Source organism: Amblyomma maculatum, chromosome 8, assembly GCF_055883805.1.
Source record: "Amblyomma maculatum isolate TAMU_Amacu chromosome 8, ASM5588380v1, whole genome shotgun sequence".
NCBI classification, from domain to species: domain Eukaryota; kingdom Metazoa; phylum Arthropoda; class Arachnida; order Ixodida; family Ixodidae; genus Amblyomma; species Amblyomma maculatum.
In genome coordinates, this window is record NC_139351.1 from 115,761,096 (window position 1) to 115,787,857 (window position 26,762).

A 26,762-nucleotide genomic window follows, 5' to 3' on the forward strand; every position below is an offset into this window, starting at 1 on the left:
TCTCGGGTCATATGAGTCCTACAGGGATATGATCCACGAACAAGTTTGCACTGGAGCCGGAGGATGGAGGCAGGTCTACTCTGTAGTGGGAACCGACTCAAAGTTACGAAGCGGAAAAGGCGGGATCGAAATGAAGAAAAGTGCTCTTGTAAAATGCAGGGGACAGAAACTCCATTAGGCAAAGAGAGCAATCGATCTTATACCTGCTGCCTGCAAGAAGTCCGAATGTCCAAGGGAACTGGCGCTTTCATAGGAAGGCTTCCACTGACCGTTCTGAACCATTTTACGCAAGCGGCTATTTCTTGTGTATAAGTTTGTACTGAGTAATAGCTTGCTGTCGTAATGGATACGACCACAAGGCGAACCTGAGACAAGTTTGGAAGAAATAATAGCAGTGAATAATCAAATACTTCAGTTCAGTTCAGTCGTTCAGTCGTGTCCGACTCTTCGTGACCCTATGGACCATATCACGCCACGCTTTCCGGTCTCACTATCTTCCTAACATCACATAACTTCATCTGCAGCGCCTCGAGGATGCCATCTAACCATCGCGTTCACTGCCTACCCCTTCTCCGGTGACCCTCAACATTTCCCAACATCAAATCTTTCTCCACCGACTCCTGTCTTCTCATCAGATGCCAAAATAGCTGAGCTTTAACTTTAGAATTTGACCCTCCAATGAGCAGTCAGGGTGTATGGTCGACAATATCGACTGATTTGATCTTCTGACAGTCCAAGGAACTCTCAAGAGTCTTCGCCAGCACCACAATTCAAACGCGTCAATTCTTCGGCGGTCAGCCTTTTTCACAGTCCAACTCTGGCATCCATACATCACAACTGGAAATACCATAGCACGAGTTATACGGATCTTGGTTGGCAGACTAATGTCTCTGCTCTTTACTAGGCGGTCAAGGCTAGCCATGGCTCTCTTTCCCAGAAGTAGGCGTCTCCTAATTTCATGGCTGCAGTCTCCTTCCGGGGTTATCTTGGAGCCCAAGAAGAGAAAATCTGTCAAAGCTTCCACTTCTTGTCCCTTGATGCTCCAGGACTTGATGGGGCAAGACGCCATGATATTTGTCTTTTTAATGTTCAGTTTAAGCCCAAACATCTCACTCTCTTCTTGTACGCGCATCAGAAGTCTCTTGAGTTCCACTTCACTTTCTGCCATTAAAGTGGTATCATATCTAAGGTTGTTGATACGTTTAATCAAATACTTAGCATGCAGCAGATGAGAAAAAAAAAACTAAGTGAGCATACTGTAAATGAGGAAAGACAATACGCCGATATTAAATCGCTTCTGCGATGAAGCGATTGGAGCGATTAGAACGATTCTAGTTAGTATCAACCACAGTGCATATCACATTCCTTTAAGTAAGAAAGAAACCGAAAAAACAATAACACACCTCCGACTAATGTTAGTATCTCTGAAAGACAAGAGCAGTGAACAGTGTGCCCATGAAACGAGTTAGATCCATCTTGTAGAACAAGTTAGTGCGTTTCCGATACGCTCTAACTGTATACGCAAAGATTGTATTTCAGAAAAAAAAAATTGCGCGTAATTAAGAGGAAAACAGAGGAAAAGAAAATAAGCTGCGGCTTAGCTCGGGCACACACAGCTATACATGTAGAAGCAATATTTAACACTCATATAGCATTGCTTTACCATGTCTTGCCAATATTAGCTAACTACCTTTAATGGCGGTGTAGGCTTTTATTAGGGTGAATAAGGAATACTTAGGGCGTTTAATGCAATCTGGAGAAATGAAATCAAGACAATGAAGACGACAGCGTCCGAAGCGTTTCGTGAAAGACTATCAGCTTGGCACATGAAAAGAAAAACAATGTTGACATAGTGGACCGCTTTGCTCGGCCTGGTTCTAAACGCACTGGCTGAGAGTTTCTTTCTTTAGAGTGAAGCTCTTAAACGCCCTATCGGCGGTCGAGCCAAGTCACCGTTGATGCCGCAGCCTGTCACGTTACGAGTGAAATAATTTCTCAGAAAAGAAAGAAGAGGGTTGGAGCTCAGCGCCTTTTCTATTCTTTCTCTTCTGAGAAATTTCAATTTCCCGGGCCATTCCCTTAGAAGACAAGTTACCCTTGAAATATCTGCTGAACAACAGGCTCAGCAATCCGTATTACGCATTGGTTTTGTATCTTAATTCAATTTTATTATCCCCGTTAATTATTTCTATTTTGCGCGCCTTGCTGCTAGCACAGAGAATAGGGTGCCACCGCTGTGGTTTGGATACGCTATCCAAAGTAGCGGACAACGAAGGGAAGAACATAATTGAAGATGGAATACTGAATCATTTGTTACACTAGGTTTCAATGTGTCTACTTTCTTCTTTCGTTTCTCGCTCTATCAACTGTTTGTTCTGCCGGGGTGTAATATTCGATGCCGCTGGGGAGTGATGCAGCCGTTTTACGTGACCTAATCAGGTCGATCGTCAGGGAGGAATTACAAGCCCTCCAGCTGCCTCCTGCGCGCCGTCTGTTACATCGCTCTCTGAAGTCGTCCAGGACGAGGTGCGCCTGACATCGCAGCAGCAGTAACTCTCTGAGATTCCTAGACAGACTGAGGTCAGACCTACCTATGCATTGGTCCTCTGTCGGGCGCCAGCACCAGTCTTCGAAGTGAATACCGCGACTCAAGCAGTGCAGCAGTCTGGTGTTTCCCCTGTGCCTGCTCGACCAGTCTATCAGCGGCCACGAAAATGTGATGTGTGGCCCGGACCGGACCGGCGGCCACTCTGCTACCACTGTGCACGGTGAGGCGGGTCATCTTTACATGGCTTGCCCGTACCGCCGAGTTTGTCTGCGTGGTTTCTCGGCCGACGACCCTCGCCCACGGAACGGCGAACGACCACTCAAAATAGAAACTCATCTGTCGGCCCGTCAGAGGCCTGTGACACGACCTGAATACGGCAGCTATGACTTAGATCGTCATCTCCGCTGTGGTACAGTTCCCCAAGTCCTCGCCGAGACTCCAGTTATTCTGAGCGGCGTTCTCCCAGTCCCCGCTGGGAAAACTGAAGATCCTCCGCCGTCGATACACCGATACGCTGATTTCTCACAGGGGCAGGTTAGTATTGTCATCGGACGAGCGGCGGAGACCACCTCGTCGGATGTTAAGAACAGCGACAAGGATGGAGGCGGAAGCAGGTGCCATTGACCCCTCCCAAGCCAGAGCGGGAGAAAATTATCAGGCTATGAGCACCCAACCTCGACGCCGGTGAGACGCCATCGCACCTAGCACCGGCCGGCCGAATGCTTGTTCGTCACACGGCATCAATTATCACTGATCCCCGCCAACACGTCGACTACCGGAACAAAGGAAGGGAAACGACCAAATTCCGGTCCTTTCAAGTGTCAAGCCTCGCTACGGAGAGCGGGCGTGCATTATTTCCTCTCTTCCCGTGGTGAGCCACGGGGACAGCTTTCGGCTAAGTGGTCTCGCTGAATGCAGCCCGGCGACTACGGCACCGATGCCTCAGCCCAGGTGCAATCCTGCACAGAGACAAGCGGTTGACGCCATCTACGCCGTCTAGACAGCCATCTCCACACCCTCAAGCCAGAGCCTGTCAGAGGGGCGTGTCAAAGATTGCAAGCAGTGTTGGTGCGTGTGTGTGAGAGTGCGGGAAAGTGCGGGAAAGTGCAGGAAAGTGAGGTGACAGGGACACTCCCATTTAAACTAGCCTTTCTTTCATCTAGGGAACATAGGGATTCCACCCTATAAAAACGGACAACAAGTGTGTGTCGGGGGTCGTAGAACGGAGACTGCTGCTCTAGTCAGTCTCCCATGAAAAGCGCTACGATGTAAATTTTGTACATAAAAGTTTTCCCATCTCACTTCAAAGTCCGGTTTCCAGCGCCTCGACCTTGTTCCTGCTCCGACAACCAACCGAGCCTAGAACACGCAACCTGGGTCACGACAACTGGTGGCAGCGGTTTTGATGTCATGGTTGGGCCCTAACATTCCCACGGCTGGGGGTCACCTCATTAGCCCGGCCGAAAGGTGCACAGCCTGAATCAGTATACGCGGTGTGGTCTACGTCGGTGAATTCGTCGCCCTGCGCGAGTGTTCAAGAGATTTGATCCTGGGCCTCGACTTTCCGCAGGCAAACGGTGCTGTGATCGACCCACACGAGGCGCGAGTCACATTTTCGACGAAGCAAGCCGTGGCACACAGTGAACGCAGAAAGCCCAGGAGTCAACGCTCTGCGTATTTTTGAAGAAGACAATGCTGCTACCATGGTCCAGTGTGCTGGTGTTAATGAGGAAAGACTCGTTTCACGAGTACGAAGGTATTGCGGACAGTCACTCTCCGCTGCTGCTCGAGAAGGGAGCGGCTGTCGCGCGTGGTCTTGTCGAACTGAATGACGGCTGTGCGACAGTTTTGCTGACGAATTTCACCAATTAAATTCAGCACCTCACCAAAGGAACGGCCGTCGCCTTCCTCCACGGCGTGGATGGGTTGCCGAACGTATGCCCCGTAGAGATGAATCTTCGCGACGATGCCGCACCACGTAATTCCATTCAGAAGGTTAAAATCAACCCGGGGTTGTCACCTCATCAGAACCTTCTGTCTTCGCTGTTACTTGATTTTAAAGATTACTTCGCGACAAGTTCCAAGGTCGGACGTACGCCGGTAGCCAAGCACCGCATCGTCACAGATTCGGCGTCTGTCGTCGCTGTTACTTGATTTTAAAGATTGCTTCGCGACAAGCTCCAAGGTCGGACGTACGCCGGTAGCCAAGCGCCGCATCGTCACAGATTCGGTCACGCCACCAGTCTGTCAGAGTCCATGCCGTGTTTCGCCTAGAGAGCGGAAGGCTATTAGAACGCAAGTCGATGAAGTGCTTGCAGACGATTTTATACAACCGTCAATACGTCCGTGGGCGTCGCCGGTGGTTCTGGTGAAAAAGAAAAACAACACGTTGCGATTCTGCGTTGATTACAGGAAACTGAATAATGTTACCAAAAAGGACGTATATCCACTCCTCAGTATCGATGATGCGCTTGACCGACTCCGAGACGCCAGGTTCTTCTCTTCCTTAGATCTGAAAAGCGGATATTGGAAGATCGAGGTGGACGAGCGAGACCGCGTGAAAACGGCTTTCGTGACACCCGACGGTCTTTACGAATTTAAGGTGCTCCCATTCGGACTTTGTTCCGCTCCAGCCACGTTTCAACGCATGATGGACGCTGTTTTAGCTGGTCTGAAGTGGCAGTCGTGCCTTGTGTACCTGGACGACGTGGTGATCTTTTCGGCTAGCTTCGAACAACACTTTCAGCGATTGCGCTCCTTCTTCGTCGCCTCTAATGCACGTGTCAATATGGCATTGAGATAAAGCTGACGAGAAAACACAGAAAACGAGTAAAAACTGCAAGGGGATCACAGTAGCGCATTTTTATTACAAAGCACATACACAGGTTTTCGAGCCAGCATTCAAACCGTTTCAGCAACGCCTGCACTCCACAGATTGAAGGAACCGACGCATAGTTGAGAAAGAGCTAGCAAGTACTGTCGTAGCAGAGATCGTTTTCAGAAGTGTTGCAGCCGAACCGCTATCGAACTCTTCTTAAGAACTCTGCCTGTATGCAACTTCACTTCCACCCTGCGTGCATTTTTCTTCTAATCCACTCTTAAACAAAATGATGGATGGGAGGGGGGTAAGGGGAAGGGGGGGGGGGGGGGGGGGGGGCGCCCAGAGATCGGCTTGGAGCAGAACACTGATGTCGGTACCGCGGCATCGGCCCACGACCATGGCAGAAGGAAAAACTATGAGGGAGCGCGCGGCAATATCTGTGAAGCCTAGTCATAAAAAATAAAAGGGAGCGAGTCGGACCATACGTGTTAGACCCCGTAGTAGCGGGCGGTGATATCTACTACCGCGCGCATGCGCGAATTGGCGCCGAGCGGGCATAGCGCGGGTCCGCTGCGCGCGCAGCACCCGTTGGCCCACACAGCAGACAGCCGCGCGCCCGCGCCAAGGCAGATGCGCGCACTAAAACGCACCGACATCAAAACATGGGGTCTAACTAGGACAGCGAAAAAACGGGGAAGGGAGCGGCTTCATCGGCACTTGGCTTGCGAAGGTTGGCCGCCTGATGTCATGCTCCCTTCTAGTTTTTCCTTTCTTCATGCCCACGACAGACGCTCCGCGATCTCGCTCGACTGAACATTCCCGGCTTGAAACTCTCACGTCCAAGGAAGGGCTGTCTTAAACGGTTACCCTATAGTTCCAAAGCCACCCAGTAATCCTCTTCCTGCCGCCACAGAAGTGCTTTCAGAGTGGACTTAATTTTATTGATTGCTAGTATTTTCTAAGTATCGTGCAATTAATTGCAATAAAATGTGGGTGTCATCCCAGAAACACATCAATTACCATAACATAACAAAAACAGAGCACGCCAGCAATTGTATTCCAAGCACTAAGAGAGCGAAACTAAGAAAATGTGCTGTGTTAAATGAAGCAGGACTGCCTGGGACTGTGCTGAAATAGAGAGAGAGAGAGAGAGAGAGAGAGAGAGAGGCAATGAAAACCATATTACAATGTGGGTGGTGATCTAAGCGAATTGTTGCAGTCATATAAAGTCGAGAACTCCCAACGAAAGTGCGTTTTGGCCTTCCATGCAGAGACAGCTTAGAATTAAAACTTTCGCCCACACGAAGAGAAAAAAAAAGAGAACACAAAAACAGACCGTTTGAAATATTCCGGTTATTAACACACTTCACGATCTTAACAAACTGCACCGAATATGTACAGTATAAAGAACTACTGCAGCAGAAGAAGAAAACTCAAAATCGTGCAGACAGTCGCCCCACAGTGCCGTTCCCCTGCTTTGAAAAAGCGTTTACGGAGAAGAAAAGAACCCAATTTCGGGCTGCCGACATCGAGGTAGTTTCTTGAAAACAGTTTTCGTAATGAATCTTACCGCCAGCATTTCTTTCTGAAAAAGCAGCCCCTTTGTCACCCCTGAAGAACGAGTTTTCGAGTTTCAAATTATTCGCTCAGACCATCATACAATCATGAGCTCGAGTACGCGCGCACTTTCTCACACATAAAAGAGCATACATGAAGAGCAAAGCGCCTGAAGCGGAATCCGGCTCTTTTCCAGATATTTGCTCCCGAGCTTTTGGAAAATGGTTTTTGAAAATTTCCTCGGACATGCCAGATGTTTACCTGAAACGCTTACAAAGTCTGAAAAAGATCGCATAGGACATGACTAGAAAGGTATTACGTTTACCGGTCACAAAATATACTTGTAGTTCACCATGGCACTTAACAGATGGGTTCCGCTTCACACACATTTGTGAATATAATTCACGACTATTTTGTAGTTCCAGTACAGGCATGAAAAGCAACAAAAGCAACAAAAAAAAAAAGCATGCACACTTGACAAGAGACCTCTATCGGAGGAGCTGCTGCTGGTATCTTGTCAGGACAAGGGGAAGGGTGTCCAAACAGTGCGGGCTCTTTGCTGTTTTTTGTGCGCCAGCGGACTCGATTCGTGCTTTTAAAACAAACTGTCATGCCAGTATATTTTTTCATATGCCTTCTCCCATATCGTCCCCCATCATGATCCTCTTTCTTCTCCCCTTCTCCTTCCCGAGTGCAGAGCAGCAGGTCAGATTTTAATCAATCCGGCCAAACTCTCTGCCTTTCCTTTCAATAAATTCACTTATCTATCTTCTAAAGAAATTTAAAGCACATCAAGAGAATGTAAACAGGAAGACCAAACATAAGCGAGAAATGAAGGAAGTTCAGTCTACTTCGAAGATATACGCGCAGAATTGCTCCCCTTCCTTCGAATACTAGAGGGCTAAAACATTTAAGGAATCAATCCATTCGGAGGCATAAAAGCTGCGCTCTAGATCACCGACAGAATAGCATGTCTGCACTAGTTTGTTCTTCGCGGCATTACGTGACAACACACAGAGCAATGAAATCATGCCAAAGGCCTAGGAAAATAAATCCCCGGCGAATTATAACAGTGGAATGAAAGGTCTTACATAAACATTTCCTGCCCAATCGAAAAGAAGAAAAAAGGGTTAGGAAATGTCCTGGGTAGAGAAGGAAAATAAGAAAGCAAACAAATGCGAAAAGGGAAGCTTTGTTCTCGGCAAGATGATGGAACCGGTGCAAGAACTGCTCGAGAGAGAACTCTTTTTGGCTCTTTGACACGACATCTGGACCACTTGCCTATAAAGCCGACTCAGAGCTTTTTCTGTGACTGTAATTTACCAAGCATTGATTTCTCGGTGTCAGGTAAATTACACATCCACAATATTGCAAATGAGATGGTAGCTGTTTTATTCCACATGCGCGAACGCACAAAAATTTTTCTCCAAATTATCAGCGCTGTGGGGCGCCGTCCGCCATTCTTATTCTGAAGATCTTAAAAGAATTGTAAAATATCAATGCTCTCCTTTTGCAATTTCAAGTGCAATGAGCACCATTGAAAATGGAACTGTTTCTATGAGCCTCCGGGTGTTTAATGTTAGTATAACTATTTCCATGAATGGTGGCACTTTGCTCGAAGTTTGGTATATGCCGGAAAAAAAAAATATCTAAGAGTAATTTGCGCTATAAAATTAATAATTTGCCTTTCTAAACCATGAATGCACAGGTTAAGTGAAAAAAAAATATCATAAACTCAATAAGAACAAAAGCGAAATTCTTTCTAAAAGAGTTTCAAGTGTTATAAGCGTTGCATAGGCGCACACCAGCTGCTTAGAGCCAAGCGGCGTGAAGTGTTCCCGAGCATGACAGGAATTCAGAAGAGAAACTGCACAAATGAGAATACATAAAAGATCGGCGCACGAGGTATAAAGCAGGGAAAAGCAGGTATATGGAGAAAATATGCCAAGAAAACCCGTATTGTTTGCATCTCGCTTTTAGCCTACTAAGCTGAGGTATAAAAAACATTGAAAACGTCTGAGCTGGGCTATGCGATGCTTTAGGCTCATCGAAAACTCAGCTGCATGTGGCTGCTGTATAGTTTTTGTTTTTGCAGCTTAACGCAAGAACTGCGAACGCCATGTATACAGAACCTTGCGGTCTGTTCTTAGCTTATATAATGCTTCCCCTTACCATATTCAAGCTGGAGAGCCGAAACACAAGAGTTGCGCTTTCCTCTTCCCTTTCAGATTTTACTGTCACCTGCTTGGAAGGGGCTAGTTGTCTTAAGTTGGGTTGCACAGAGTCAGTTAGGGAAGGAGTCCCTTTGACGTATATCCCTGTACGACAGCTGCAAAACAGCGTTTTGGAACAGCCACCTTTTAAAAGTAAAGGCTTGAGAAAGCCTCAGTGTTGAAAAGATAAAGAAAGAAAGAGGTGATAAAATAGGCTAGGGTAATACATATCCAACAGCAAGAAACAGTACAGACCAATGAAGACCCTAAACGCTGCTAGAATCTCGGTCAGACACATGCTTGATGCGCAAGTTCGCATGAAGGAAAGATGTGCATTTGACATTGAGACCTCAAATAAAAACCACAAAAAGAAAGATCGGTGTTTCTATGTTACAAAAACTCTAAAGAAAGTTTTTTTTGAATACTTGATATGAAGTTGTAGACTATACCACTACCAGTTGTGGTTTTACATATTCGCAGAGGTGATGACTTTTCACTGTAATTTCAATTTTGGCCAAAAAGGGTACAAAAGATGAAGCAATTTTATTTAGTAGAGAGCGATGCTCCTACAATGCACGTATTGTCGAATTTTATCGACGTTATATTTTATCGTGAGCAGCAGTACCAGTGTAGCAACAAATCCGAGGAACATAGTAACCAAATAGTTCGGTGTGTCATTACAAGGAATATGAAGCTGTGCGCTTTGACGTCACCTACTAAACATATAGCGAATAGCGAGACGCCGCATGCACACACACACACAAAAAATATATATTCTGAACTGCACCCCTGCAATAAACGAAAGCAAAGAGAATAAAATAAATTTTATTGTTCCGGAATATGTTCATGACAAAGCGGAATGATGATCCAACATATTTATAAGAACGCAGAACAAGCTTTCAGCTCTGCATCCAACAGTAATCAGTTCACTTCGCCTCTAATGCTCCTATACGGCGAAACTTCAACGTTGTAGTACTCATGACAGCTCACATTATTTCATCATACCAGGAGTCTGACAGAAAAACGGCTTCTCAGCAGCTGCAACATGCAATTGTGGGCCTTTTCATCACAAAATTGCCGACGGTTTACTAGGCGAACAGTGTTTTCCAGCTAGCGAAACCGAAGAAACATCCGCGTCGTCTCGGCTCGTGCGGAATGGTTATAAGCCCATAATTTCCTTCCCAGGAAGATCACCTCGAAAAACAACACAAGATACCCGAAATGCACAGACATTTATCATTATTACAACACTTATTCATGGTGCTCTCGTCTCCATACCAAGCTAGGAGTGAAAAAGAGAGAGAAACTTTTATTGGGAGCAGGCGTGAAATATTTGCCCCAGGTTGCCAGCCTCCTCAGTCCAGAAAGCCGTGGGCTCGAGTCATCTCCCTAAAGCGACTGCATTGGTCCTCTAGGCTAGGACTTGACAGCTGAGTCTCCCACTGCTCTTCCGGTCGGATTCTGGTGGTTGTGGTACCATTTGGTCCCTTGTAACCAAGCACCATATGTTGCAGGGTGTGCTCGATGCGGCTGATAGCAGCACCGGCATAGTAATTTACGCCGAAGCGAGCTTTTCTGGCATATAATACTAGCTGTAGGACTAAATAGTTTTCTATATAGGAAATGCACTCTGGCCACTACTTTTCAGCCAAATTTGCCTTTTTAAGTAGATGCTCATAACACGCGCTGACTATTTCTTTCATTCGACCAACGTTTTGAAATTTTAAATTTTTATCGATTGGACTCTTGTTTTCACCTCGCTGAGATTAAAAAAACGTTTTACAGCGCATTGCTACGACGGCGTTTCTTCCCTTGAATGCCCGTTTCATGAAAAAATTAATTAGGTTTATTATTTGTTACAATCTTGACTTCTAGATGTTCTTCCTGCAAAAATCTGTCATAGAGTTATAATGCTTTCTCTTCAATTTATCAAAAGCAGCTTACGGGACAGGCATGTAGCCAATCCTACTCCTTCTACATTGCTATAACTTCATTCATGATGGCGGCGTTGTTGATTTGAGTTATGCACGTTTAGTTTTAGCCTTTTTTTGTTCTGCCCAGGTCATGTTTTTCTTCCTTCTTGCTTTAACTGTTGCCATAACTGCAAACACGCTCTCAAGTACAATCTGAAAATACCTTCTCAAAAAAAAAAAAAAAAAAAAGTAACTCTCAAACTTGGGCCTGTGCGCGTTTTTGTTTTTTGTTTTTGTTTTTGTTTTTCTTTTGGCCCGTATCTTCGCTGTGCTGGTATGCGTTTTGAAGCGTATATTCCCCGCTAGCGTCAGCGCAGATGTACTACAACCTCAAAATTATATGATCGTTTAGCCAGAATATCGAGCAGGCTATCTGCGGACCACCCCAGCTCGGCTCGGAAGAGGCCGTTACAATGAACGGGATTAGCGACGCTAATTGGATAACAGCGCGCATCCGACCAAACCGCCGTCACTGCTTTGTGGTCATGAAGGCGCTAAGGCACTTGCTGCAGTTAGCTTTAAGGGTGATCGCATATCGCGCGGTAGCAGCCGTTTCCTGCTGATCTGATATGCCGTTATCCGAAGCGTTGGGAGTTTATTATCAGAGTAACAGTTTAAGCGAGATCGAAACTGCAGTTTAGGATCGCCGATCATCAGGAAGGCAGAACACTTGCAGCGTTTCGGCGCGGAATTGGCTTCGAAAAAGATAGCATAAATTTATTTATTTATTTATTTATTTATTTATTTATTTATTTATTTATTTATTTATTTATTTATTTATTTATTTATTTATTTATTTATTTATTTATTTTTCATTTATTTTTCATTTATTTATTATTTATTTATTTATTTATTTATTTATTTATTTATTTATTTTTCATTTATTTTTCATTTATTTATTATTTATTTATTTATTTATTTATTTATTTATTTATTTATTTATTTATTTATTTATTTATTTATTTATTTATTTATTTATTTATTTATTTATTTATTTATTTATATAACCTAAAGGCCCTTTCAGGCATTACATAGGGGGGGAGGAGTCACATGAACAAAGTTGGTTATAACAGGCACATAAGTAACAATTGCACTTAAGGATCAGAGAGGAGGAAAAGAAAGGAAAAAAACAAAGAACAAAAAAAAAAACAAGTTATTCAGACTAACAAATAACAAATTTCCCATTTTCAGAATAACCACAAATTTAGAAATATGGTGTAAAAATTATTGTTAAAGAAGCCGCTAGTTTGGCGCCATTTATCTTGGTAAATGCATGGTGACCGCGGATGAGGGCGTCGTTTCCTCTGTCGTTCATAGCGAAAAGTAAGGCGTATCTCCGTTTCCAACAATGGCTGCACAAGACTAGGCTCGCTATTCTTTCCGAAGCAGGTTGAATTCACTCGGCTCATCACGGAGGTATATACGGTATGTACTTATGTATGTATGAAAACTTTATAGTTCCACCGAGAACGAGCCTCCTATTCGCCGGCCCCGACACGCAGGCCGGAGGCGCGGGTCAGGAAATACCACGCGGACTAAGGACTAGTGAAGTTACATTGTTTCTTCACGAACTCAGCCGCTAGGCGGATGGCTAGTTGCTGGATGGTGGGATCTCCGCTCCGCAGCCAAGCTTCCCAGGCTTCTCTACTAGGCGGTAAAACTTCGTGATACATGCGTCACAACTGACGTCACACAGACGTTAACTTAACTGATTTATTTATAGGAAGGGAAAGGCGCGGTAACTGTCTCACTTGTTTTCTGTGGACACCTCAACCGCGCCGTAAGGGAAGGGAGGAAGTTGGGAGTGAAAGTGGAAAGAGAGAAAGAGGAGCCGTAGTGGAGGGCTACGTAATTTCGACCACCTGGGGATCTTTAACGTGCGCTGACATCGCACAGCACACGGACGCCACTTCGTTTCGCTTCCATCGAAACCCTGCCGCCGCGTTGTGCTTCAAGTAATGTTATCGGACAAAACAAGAAGACCAAATTAGGAATGAGGTATAATTTTGAGTTCTAGCCAAGTGTATAATTATGCCTACATTTTTCGCTGCGTGTCTCATGTAAACAACCTGGTGCAATCAGTCGATACAAATGTTCCTTAGAGCACTGTAAGGCAGTCAAGAAACTTTTCATACAACAGCGACACTATCATTTCACATAGATCAATTTTGTACTGACCGTCTCGTATTGGAACATGAAAGTTTCTTTACTAAGTTCTTCGGCTTAATAGGCAGTGGACGCTACGGAAGCAGGAGCCAATGGGCCCTTTCATTATTCCAGACTTTGAAATGTGCAAGAATACCGTGGCAAAGAACTTATTGAGTATCTGATAGGAACCTCTGGCCCTCTGTTTGAAATGGTGGAGTGCCCGGGCCCGGCGGATGAAAGCCCACCAAAGTTTTACATCTAACACATTACCAATCCTTGACCTTAAGGAAATTACCCTCACAGACATATGTGAATGCGTGGTATTTAAATGTTTGGACAACGGCCAGCGCTGGAAGGCTTATAGAAGAAAACGTAATCCGAAGATTACTGCCTCTCCCCCTGATGATGCCCGCGATTTCATTTGGGCCTGTCCCGGCGTACGTTAAAGAGATGAAGCGCCTCTTTCGCCGCGCCGACCCTAACATGAACGAAGGTGAGAAAGTCAAAGTTTTAATGCGAGGCGTTAAAGAGTCGCTTTTTGCAGGTCTCATGCGAAATCCGCCAAGAACGTGGCGGAATTTGAAACGGAAGCGTCTACCATCGAGAAGACGTTGGACAACCGGATGCGCCATTACGAGCGACTACTTCAACCGGACTACTCAAAGCACTACCCCAGCGCATCTGCAAGCAGAGAGAACCTTCGGGACCTCATCCGAGAGATCGTGTGAGAGGATTGCTCCGCCGATTGCTGCCATCATCGCAACAACCCCAGGTGGCGACGCTCGCGGACGTCGTCCGTGAAGGAGTCCAGCTGGCGCTGGGCGTTCCTAAAGCGACGACGCCGACGGCTCCTGTGCATGAATCAGCAGCGATGAACTATGCAGCTGCATTATGTCGTCCTGCACCCCAAAGTGACCTCCCAAGCCCTCGTCGCTACCATCTTGATCCCGAAAGCCCCTTGGCCCCCGCCCGCCAAGCCTACCAACGACAACCAAGCCCCAGGAAGTGTGATGCCTAGAGGACAGCAAACAATGGCCATTATGCTTCCACTACAGTGAGGCCGGCCACATCCTGCGCCACTGCCCGTACCGACGAATCGGTCTCCGCGGATTTGCAGTCGACGCTCCACGACCACGCCCAGGTGAACGACCGCAAGAAATTGACAACTATCTGCGTAGCTGTGAGATTGCGCCGCCAAGCTGTCGGTTCAGATCTCCATCGCCGTACAGGGCCCGCTTTGCGTCGACAGGCCGTAACTACGATGAGAGTGTGCGCGGAAGGTCTCCAAGCCCACGCAGGGGAAAATAAATAGAGCAACCTTTGGAGGTGAGGTTGCTCAACGGCGAAAAGACGAACATCCTCCGCCGCCGACGACCACTAAGGATGACACAGCCATTTCACCGCCGCTCCACACGACGACATCTACGACAGGACGACCACAGTCCAAGCCGACACCGCCGCCCAGCGAAGTAACAACGGTGTGCCCCGGTATGACCTGAAAAAACGACGGAGCCGAAATCGGACGCCAAGGCCCACGTGCAATGCGAGGACGCGAACAATTGACCTTGAAGTTGATATCGACGGTCGCAGAGTCACTGGCCTAGTAGACACCGGAGCTGACTATTCAGTCATCAGTGGACCGTTAGCCTCTCAGCTCAGGAAAGTAACCCGCTACGGGATGGCCCGGAATGGCCCGCTGATTCGCACCGCAGGTGGCAACCTGATTACTCCATCGGGACGATGCACTGCAAGAATAACCGTAAATGGGCGTACTTACCCTACTAGCTTTGTGGTCTTGCCGCAGTGCTCCCGCGACGTGATTTTAGGCATAGACTTCCTAAATGAACATAGGGCTAAAATCGACCTGCGATCTAAGCTTATCAAGCTCTCTGCAGACAAAGCCATTCCTGCTACGACGACTTCGACGCAACACATCGCTCTAAACGTCCTCGATGGAGATGGAGAATTGACCGTGCCGCCCCGATCAAGCGTCGCAGTCTGCGTAGGTAGCGCAAACATAGATACCGCTGAAGGCATCGTCGAGGGAAATATCCAGTTGCTATTGGAACGAGGTGTCGGCATCGCAAGAGGCATCGCAAAATTCCGGAAAGGTCAAGCTCAGGTGCTGGTAACAAACTTCACCGAAGAATACCGGCATCTCAACAAGGGCACGACGATCGCTTTTTTCGACGAATTAGCGGACCTCAAAGATATATTCGCCCTCCACGACCAAACCCTGGAAGATGCACCGGACCAATTCCGTCAGCCCACGTTTGACATCAACCCGGCATTGAGCCACAGCAGGAAAGACCAGATTCTCAGTCGAAGGTACCACAAACACCACTGACCAAGAACCGAATTATAACGGACGAACACGGTCGACCTCTGTGCCAAAGCCCCTATCGTGTATCGCCGCGAGAACGCCAGGCCATACGCGATCAAGTTGAGGAAATTCTGCGTGATGACGTAATCCAGCCATCGAAGAGCTCCTGGGCGGCACCAGTCGTTTTGGTGGAGAAGAAAGACGGCACGCTTCGCTTCTGTGTTGATTACCGCCGCTTGAATAGCATAACTGAGAAGAATGTCTACCCGCTTCACCGCATTGACGACACTCTCCACCGGCTCTGCAATGCAAGGTACTTCTCATCGATGGACCTGAAGACCGGATATTGGCAAATTGAGGTCGACGAAAGAGATCGCGAGAAGACCGCATTCATCACACCGGACGGTCTTTTTGAGTTCAAGGTGATGTCATTTGGCCTCTGCTCCGCATAGCCACATTTCAACGAGTAATGGACACAGTCCTGGCAGGCCTGAAGTGGCAAATTTGTTTGGTATATTTGGACGACGTTGTTGTCTTCTCGTCAAACTTTGAAGACCACCTAAAACGACTGCAGACAATGCTGGAAGCCATCAAGTCTTCGGGACTAACGCTAAAAGCAGAGAAGTTTCACTTCGCCTACGAAGAACTGAGGTTTCTAGGTCACATCGTTAGCAAGGATGGTATTCGCCTAGACCCGGAGAAAGTAGCTGCAATCGCACAATTCCCACCGCCTGCCCACAAGAAAGCTGTGCGCCGATTCCTTGGGCTGTGCGCTTATTATCGACGATTTGTCAGAAACTTTTCGACCATTGCCGAACCGTTCACGCAGCTTACAAAGGCTGACGTACCTTTTAAATGGGAAGCGCCGCAAGGAGAAGCCTTTGATGAACTCACGCGCCGTCTGCAGTGCCCTCCTGTACTTGGCCACTTTGATGAAAACGCCTAGACCCAAATTCACACCGACGCGAGCAGTGGGGGCCTAGGAGCCGCTCTCATCCAGAAGAGTGCCGGACAGGAGAAAGTAATCGCCTACGCTAGCAGATCCCTCACAAAAGCCAAGTCAATTACTCGAAGACCGAGAAGGAGTGCCTCGCGATCATCTGGGCCACTTCTAAGTTTCGTCCATACCTATGCGGCCGATCATTCAAGGTGGTAAGCGACCATCACGCGCTCTGCTGGCTGGATAATTTGAAAGATCCCTCCGGCCGCCTTGCCAGATGGAGCCTACGACTTCAAGAATTCGACTTAACTGTAGTCTATAAGCCGGGCCGGAAGCATTCCGACGCAGACTGCTTATCACGCGCTCCCGTCGACGCTGCCCCGAAGGACGATGACGACGACGCCTTTTTGTGAACGGTAAGCGCTAGCAGTTTCGTAGAACAACAGCGATCAGATCCTGAGCTGAAAGCGCTAGCCGATTACTAGAAGGAAAGACCGCTTCCCCTCCTGGTGTGTTCAGGCGACATTTATCTTCGTTCGCGTTAAGCAATGACCTGCTCGTGAAGAACTTCGCACCCAACAGGACTGCGCAACTTCTTGTAGTGCCTAAAAACCTCCGGCTGGAAATTCTGCAGAAGTTGCATGATGAGCCCACAGCAGGCCATCTCGAATTTGCACACACGTTGCGTCGAATTGAGGAGACGTACTACTAGGCCGCGACTACCTGCCGAAGTTGCCCACTACGTGAAGACACGTCGTGAGTGCCAATGACGCAAGACGCAGCTTATCAGACCAGCAGGACGGGCGTCGTATTCTCCGTGGGTGCCAGATATACCGACATCACTTACCGAAGGCGTCTTCGAGGGAAACATACAGTTGCTACTGGATCGAAGGCTGCGCATCCCAAGAGGCATCGCCCATATCTGGACAAATCAGTAAGGGGTTGGTGATGAACTTCACTAAAGAACACCGGCATCTTAACGAGGACACGACGATAGCTTTCCTCGACACGCTAGTAGACGCCCGAGATGTATTCGCCATTTCCCACTAGCCCGCACGTCATGCATCCACCGAAGTAAATTTGCCCACGTTAGATATCAACCCAGCACTATTCCGGGAAAGACAAGACCAGATTCGAATTTGTCTTAAAGCTACAGCGAGTGCTTTCTTCAGCGTCGAAGGTGCGACAAACTTCGTTGGCGAAGCACCGCATGATCGCGGACGAACACGCCTGACCCCTTTATCAAAGCATCTGTGGTGCACAGCCGCGAGAACTTAAACCACCGCGAGCAAGTCGATGAAATGTTTCGTGACGACGACATTCAGCTATCGAATAGCCCCTGGGTATCAAGATAGCATCAATCGTCCTGGTGAAGATGAAAGGGAGAACACTTCCTTTCTGGGTTGATTACTATACCACTTGAATACCTTGATGAATAAGGATGTCTACCAGCTTGCCCGCATCGATGACACACTGGATCGGCTCTGCAATGCTAATTACTTCTCGTCGATGGACCTGAAGAGAGGATACTGGCAAACTGAGGTCGACGAAAGAGACCACGATAGCACTGCGTTCATAACGCCAGATGAACTTTTCGAGTTCAAAGTAATTTCATTCGGCCTCTGCTCCTCAACAGCAACGTTGCAGCGAGTAATTGATACCGTTCTGGCTGCTGGAAGTAGTAGACTTGTGTGGTATACCTAAACGACGTTGTTGTCTTCTTTTCGAATTTTCAAAGCCGCATGATGAGGACTGAGACAGTGCTCTACGTAATCAAGTTGTCAGCTTTAACGTTGGAAGCAGATAAGTGTCACTTCGCCTAAGAAGAACTATTGTTTTGGGGTAATTTAATCAGGAAGAAGAGTATTCGTCCCTACCCACCGAAAGCAGCTACAATCAAGCAGTTTCACAGCCCAGTAACAAGAAAGCTGTGCGCTGATTCCTCAGACTGTGCGTGTATTACCGACGTTTCGTAGAACTTTTTGCGCCTGACGAAACCTTTGACGCAGCTCACAAAGGCAGACGTGTCATTTGAATAAAAAGTACCGCAAGCGGAAGCCTTGGAAGTTGCAGTCTCCACCTATCGTTGCGCACTTAAATGAAAACGCTGAGACTGAAATTCATCGTGCTCGTTCAGAGGAATGCAGGAGTAGAAAAAGTTATCGCGTACGGTAGCTGGCCTCTCTCAAAAGCCGAACCGAATGGCTCGAGGACCCAGGAGTGTCACGCGATATTCTGGGCCACATCGAAGTTCCGTCCGTACCTATACGGTCGAATATTCAAGATAGCTAGCGATCACTATGCGTTCTGCTGGCTCACCAATTTGAAAGACCATCCGGCCGCCTTGCGCGATGAAGCTTACGTCTACAAGAATTTGACATCGCAGTGGCCTACAACTGTGGTCACAAGCATTTCAACGCATACTGCTGAATCGGGCCCCTTGTGAAACGGCCCCAAATGAAGACGATGACGCCTTCCTTGGACCGGTAAGCGGCACCATAGTCGCACAACAGCAGCGCTTGGACCCTGAATTAAAATACCTAGCCGATTTCTTAGAAGGAAGGGGAAGAGGAAGAGATCCACTCTTCCCCTTCCAGTGTGTTCAGGCGCCAGTTGTCATTCGCGTTGCGCAACGATCGATGTCCTCGTGAAAAAGAACTTCACGCCTAACAGAACTACATACCTTCTTGTCAAGCCTAAGGAACTCCGAAAAAAAAATGAGCAGACTTTCTACGATGAGCAGACCGCAGAACACCTCGGGATGGCGCAAGCATTGCATCGAATACAAGAGAGGTATTGCTGGCCGCGATTACCTGCAGACGTTGCCCATTACGCGAAAACATTCCGTGAGTGCCAGCGACGCAAGACGACCCCTGTCAGACCAGCTGGGCTACTTAATTCAGTAAAGCCTCTGATTGAACCCTTTCATCAAATAGGACTGGATCTCCGCGACCCCTTCCCAACTTTATCACCGGGAACAAGTAGATAATCGCGGCTACCGATTACATGACCTGTTGCGCCAAAGCAAAAGTCCTGGTTAATGGTACCGCAGTAGACGTTGCCACTTTTTTCGTCGAACGCATTCTCCTGCGGAAGTGCTCATCACGGACTGCTGGAGAACAGCTTTTTCGGCGGAGCTGAGGCAAGTCATCTTGACCTACAGTCAAAAAAGCCACCGACGTACAACCGGGGAGAAGTTTTCTTTAGCTACGAGGGTTCTAAGAAATCAGTATAGCTTTCCTTTGTAGCCGCATGGCTGTGCTTGGGTGGATGTCATTGAGTAATTACTCCCTTTTTACAAATCTACTTTACCTTGGAGTATTCCCCAAAATATTCGACCGTACAACAGCGGCCTTACGCAGCTCCTCAACAAAACGATCGCAGACATAATTCCCATGTACGTCGACGCCGAATACAAGACATGGGATTCCATTCTACCCTATGTCATGCCCGTGTACAAAACCGCCGTTCAGGAAACAAGCAGGCTGAGCCAGTTTATACTTGTGTATGGCAGGCAGCCCACAAAAACGATCGACGCGCTGCTACCGCTTGTCAAAGGCGAAGAAAAGAGACGTCGCCGCATGCCTTCAACGTGCAAAGGACACATAAGACCCGCTCGACTACACGTCAAAGACTAGCAGTGCACCGATACCCGATGTTACAGCTGAAGAATAATTTGTCGGGCTAGTTGTTTCATAAATTGATGCAGTAAAAGCAGCTAACAAGACAAGGACGAAGGAAAGGCGGGGGGCGTACACAAACGCAGACTGACAACTGAAATTCGTGACGAAAAACCAAGGCATATATACGTGAAATCCGCTTCTATCTAATCACCAAAAGATACCAGCACGCGAAGAAGTGGCGTACGCTAAATCAACGCGAAGAAACAAAATTCTACTGCAAAAAAAGATAAACTTAACCAGGGCCGGCCCACTAAGTAAACCAAAACCAAAAGTCATCAGTCTCACGGATGATCAGAAACAACCATCAAAATGGGAATGCACGAGTACAAATAAGTAAGGCAAGACAAGAAAAGACCCTAAAAGCAACCAAAGTAGAACAGAACGCCATCGTCAGGCTGCGTCAAAGAAAAACAGTGTAAAAAACCGGGTCACACAAGCAGCTCATACAAGCCTCGTCAGAAACAATAAATATAGTGAAAAAAGGCACCAAGTCAGAATAAAACCAAATTTTCATCAACAACAACCACAGAAAAGAGCAAGACGCGAATATATGACATTCGACCGTATTTGAAAGAAAGGACAAAAAAAAAAACGCAGGCACATTATGAAAGAAGGAGAAAGCAGAACCTATACATGACCTTCCAAAAAGTTCAATTCTTTATCCGACTAAGAAATAGCAGGCTTGCTAACGCAAAAGGTTGTAGTGCCGATGTAGAAAGTTTCAATTACTAGGCGCTCCCATTTGTCTTTCGACCTTGCCAGAAACTTCGTCTTCTAAAAATAAGGCACGCATTCCCGTTTGTTTCTCTTTCTTGTAGTCAGCACAGTGCTCGGCCAAGCACCCTCTTTCATTTTTCTCCACATTAAACCTATGCTCTCTTGCTCTTTCATTAAAGCATCTGCCGGTTTGACCTATGTAAACTTTTCCACAACTGAGGTTAATGCGGTGCACTACTTCAGTAACACAATCCGTGAACTTCCTTTCATGTTTGATGGTGCAGGTAAGCTTCCTATTCTCGTTCATCGTCACGCACACCTTCGAGAGTTTGCAAGGTGCGGAGAAAACAATGTTGACGCCACCTTTCTTCGCAATCCTCTTGACATTGTGCGACACCTTATGAATATTTGGGATCACGCGGGTCTTTATTGACTGCTCCTCTTTACCTTTGCTGCCAGTCTTCACTTTCTGTTACAATTTCTCGCGCATGCTCGAAATGATATGCGGAGGATATCCAGCAGCTCGCAAACGCTGAAGATGATACTGAAAACTTTCTTCAGCCGTATGGACGCATGACTAATCCAGGGCCGATGTCACGCTGCTGTCTATGGTTACTCGATGTACGCGTAAGCGAGTATGACCGTCTTACGCAAAAACATTTCTCTGTTAAAACTGTAAAAACGACCATGTGTCTACGCGACAGTGACAACTCTATCACCGAGTGGTCTCTACTGTCTGCTTATGGAATGGTAGTTGTCACCCGAGAAAGTAGTTGAAGGGGTGCTTAAAATGGCAACACACCTTCAACAATATAATTCATACTCATTATTATTACAAAGCAAAAAGCCACAGAGTCGTTTTTCGCTTTCAGTTTAAAAACATGTGACTAACAAAAAAAAAACGCTTCTGTTGTACGCGCTTTCTTACTGTGTGTCCTGTCATTCTGCACTAAACAAGATGAATTTTAAGACCAACAAACTGATCTGTCTTTTCTCCACCCTTATGTCTCGTTTGTTGGGCTATTTTCTTTTCAGCGTCTATTGTAACAAAAAAACGTGAACTTAATAAATAAAACCGCGAGTTTCATCTCTGGCAAAAACAGAGATTGCTCAGCAAGTTTCTATATTTCTGCTGACATAGTCAAGGTGATATAGATGTTGCGCATTATCGTCGCTATCAATCTCGTTTTCAATGACAGCTGACAGATCAAGGGCGCCAAGCAAACACCGGAACGTGCACAAAATAATCAAGGACCTTTCTCTTTGAACTCAACGCCCAAAAGACTCCTCAGAGTGACAGGTAGTGAAAGAAGGGAACGGGTGTGGCTTCGGCCACGTCTCATTCTTAGATAGTAAACATATGCCTGCCTGCCTGTCTTATACAACCCTCCTTCCCCTGACCTCATCTGTCATGCCCCTTGTCCTCTATCGTATGAAGTTCAAAGTCGTATCATTAATACCCGCGGAGAAATCCAATAAAACGGCTCAAAAACGCGAACACAGGAAAGAAGAGGGATAAAAAGAGCACCTATTACCAACTGAGGTTATTGCGGAAGACACCGTCTTTTATGCGCCAGTGTACATCAGATATAAAACATCGTAACAAAAATAGAATGTAGGAACAAAAGGCCACAGGCAAGATGTAAAAAGTAAATTCAAATCGCAGCCAAAACAAGACATAAAAAATAGAATGCCTTGTTCTGATTGCGATTTTCATTTCCTTTATACATGGTGTTCCTGGTTGTTTTTTGTTTTTTTTTTGTTTGTTTTGTTTTTTGTTTTGTTTTGTTTTGTCGGAACATTCTATTTTTGTAGCAATGTTGGTATGCGATGCACACAAGCGTATAAAAGCGTGATGTACACAAGGGTATTCCGTAATAAACTCAGTTGGTAGTGGGCACTCTTTCTATCCCTCTTCTTTCGTGTCCTTGTGTCGTTCCTAAATTACTTCAATCAGCACAGCGCTAAGGAAAAAAAGCTACTAAAGAATAAAATCAACTTTAACTGAAGTCGCAAAGAATAGCTCTATTGATATGCTTTTAAGAACTGCAAAGGAATGAAAATTTTTAATCTGACGTATAAGGGAAAATGCAAGAAGAGAAATGCATTTTGATCTTCCGCCCACTTTAACCTCAGTCCAGCATCTTATCAGCATTCAGGGAAGGTGAAACATAACTGCCGCGAAGAAGAAATCGGAATTTGTAATGTCGCTCCAGTATCGCTCCATCAGTTTTTACGTACGTTATAAAGGAGGGGAAAGAATACAATTTGTGACAGTCGACGTCATGCTAGTGTGTCAGCGAAATAGCTTTCCCGGAGTAGTGTGACAGCGGACACTTATCTCTCGAAAAGGGTACACTTTGTAACGCATAAAACGAGCACTAGGAAACTTCAAATCTTCTCCCGCAGAACCCCACTCATCAGCGCGCGCACACCATAGCTAGTGCAAGGAAACTTGCGCAAAGACTGGAACACATGAAACGTGGCCCAGCTCTTTCGAAACAAGCTCTTCTCCAGCTTTTAAAAGAAAGCTTATTAGCATACGCGGAGGAATTTGCCACGCGAGGCGTTTCACTGAAACGTTTGCGGAGTTTCAAAGGGAAAAAAGAGGCAAAGAGGAGAGCATAACGTTTATGCTCCAAACGCGAAGCCTGGAGCGCCCCTCTGCGACCAATTTGCCCTGGTGAATATGCCGCTGCATATATGAGTGCGACTTCAAGTTTATGTGAGACCTTAAATCACTACTCTCTAAAACAGCTGTACATGCGCGAAGAAAAGAAATATAGCCAGAAAAGTAAAATTCTAAAGAAACTTTTCTGAACAATAATTGTAATAGAAGATATCAACAACGAAGAAAATCTTCAGCTGAAGAGTGTTCAGTCTATGTTTTTCCTGACTTCAAAGAGGGCTAGGAGATAATAGAAGATGCAGCGTAAAGAAGCTGCGCGCTGGACAAACTATGATTAATATATGGTTCAGGTTAGTTTTTGGTTGTAATATTAGCCATAAGATTACAAAACTTAGGCAGTGCACCAAAGGCGTAGGAAAACCAAAATCAGAAAAATTAACGCGGAACTAACAGGAGCCAAAAAAAAAATCTTCTGGGAAAATAAAAGATTTGACACAAACATTTTAACAATAATTGTCGGCCCCTTTAGGGTTTCTGGGCCAAACGCGAAGTAGTGCGTTAGTTCTTCAAATTTGACATCTCTTGCGATTACATGTAACGCACAGTCATTAGAATAGTGCCTTAATCTACCACACAATGCTATAGGCCGTCTTACGTACTAGATAGAAGCACCACATTAGACAAACCGTACTAATGTATTAACGTGGCCTAGGAGCAGGATGTCTGAATAGGGATCGAAGAATCCCGTATGGTTCAATTCTGATCTCAAGAGTTCTGCACACGATGGCGGCTCCGGCCAATTCGGCCAGTGTGACACGTGATCTCGAGACGTCACACAAACGCCGACCAATCAGGGGCCGCACATATCACCGGCGATCTACCACCTGCCATCTCGCAAGAAATATCGAAAAGAGAGACATCGGCAAAATGTGGAGATGGTGGACCAAGTGCTAACTTACTAACAACAAAAAAAAAAGTGTGAGGGTTCGTGAGCATCAGTTAAAACACCAAAAAATAGCACTCGTAAAAACGAAATCGTGACAACCCTACAAGCCGCCACCACTGCAGAGACGTATATTGGGGGAACTTATTTTGGAACGCCGCTTTACACAGCTGCTTACGCACCAAACTACTTGAAAGGTTCACATATATGATGCCCCGAAGAATTCAGAAAAAAAAAAAACGAATCAGTCATAGCATGCAAAATAACAAGTAATTAGACAAAAGGAAATGAAAGCCAATAGTGGAAACGAAATAGTCAAGAAAAATGGATAAGTCTTGCGTCTAGGTGTTAATGCGGTATCCTTAGGTAAGAAGCAATTAAAACCTTTTTCCGCTATGTCACATATATGTAATGCGCTAAACTAAACAATCGACGACCTCTTAGCGGCTTTCCATGAGAATGGCTACAATGGAGGCTACACACATTCCCACTACGACAAGCACATTGCGAAACCAAATTCAAAGATTCAAATAGTAGTTAGCTCATGCTGTGCATAGCTGAAGCTGGCACGCTCTACAGGTAACGCATGTGCCACCGCATGAATCAAATTGAGAGTCTGTAACATACTTCCCTGGCACTAGAATCTGAATATGAGTCATCGTGTTAGGAATACGCATTAAATATGTCATGGTTGTATTGTAGCACGCTTTAAGGGGCAAATAATGACAAGCACGGAGTACATTCCGTTGCGTCGTGATAGGGCGTGTCTCGGTTGCATAGCTTCAGTTCCATCACCTTGATAAGTTGTTGCGAAGAGCTCTGGCTACGCAAATTATTCACCATTCCCTGTTCTCCCTTCACACGCGTGAAAAGAGCCAATCCTCGCTAACGAGGCTAAGCATCGTAAGCTGTTGATTTTGCCCTCTGCGCATGCCCGCCTATAAAACTTCTGAAATGTTTAAAATAGCCACTATCTTAAAGGTAACTGGTGGTGAAAACTTTGATCACTGAGCAGAGAAAGACCTTAAACTAGACGAAAAGAAGATATTTCTAATCGAAATAACCATTTAGTATATACAGAGGTAATGAGTATGCTGGCTTGGTAGAGGAAATCACTTTAGTAGCGTCTCGCGTAGAGAAACCGTGTGCGTAAGTTTGACTGTGACCTGGACAAAAACTGACATAAAACATTCTATTGGAATCTCCACCTGCACCCCTGGTATTTGTTCCAATCACGCCAGAAAAAAACAAAATCTGGGGCACTTAAGCTCCCCTTTTAAGGTTATGACGCAACCGCTTGAACTAAGCCATAGGAACGTGCCAGCATGGAGTGGAAGTAGCGTGTCTGAATCTAGTTCCAAGAGTACCAGGTTCGAATCTCATCTCACTTTCGCACCGCAAAAGAACTTTCCGAGCTGATAGCTGCTGTCGACACGGCCTCGCCACGTGGTCTCGTGAGGCCACACAACATGTATACAAATCGGTGTGCCACTATTTCACCTGACAACTGCTACCTGCAAGACGAATACTCGTGATGCTTTGCTCTCAATGCCGACAGTGGCGACGCCACATTTTGTACAGAACGGAATGTATTGGACACTGTGGTGACAGCTACTTGTCTGGGGAGATAGCCGCTAAAGATGGCTTCCTCTGCGTACCCAGCTGTACACGGTGAAGTACCCTCTACAGGCGAGCCCTCAAAGGCGTTTCCCCTCCAGCAAATAGGAAAAAAAGCTGCATAGCTGTGGTTTCAAGATGCGGAGTTCCGGTGTCTGACTGAACACGTAATAAACCAGCATCCAGAAAGAAGCTAATATAGGCTACCTCGTTTACTTATCTACACTAAGCTGCGTCTGCCATCATATTTCGCTTCATGATGACCGCGATGGAAGACAGCGGCGGATTCTTTTTCACACATCTCTTCGAGCCCCTAAGCGCACTCAACAGGCAGTAGATCAAACTAAAACGAACTGTTTCTTGCGAGGACCTAAAAAGATAAGTTGGAACGCATGTAATACATGGAACTCAGAAAAGTTACTGAAGAAGTGTGGAATTTTCATGAAAGTCAATGGCATCTCCTTTACAGAGCGTAGTCTAAAAAGAAGAATAATACAAGCGAAATAAAATGTGACATTATTCTTTTTCTTGAGAATACGAAGTGCACCACAACAAGGCGAGAACATACTATAACTCGATGGTCTGGGTGGCTGAACACATGTCCCTAGGACCTGCCAGGCACATCGCGTTTCCATGGTGGTAAGAAACGC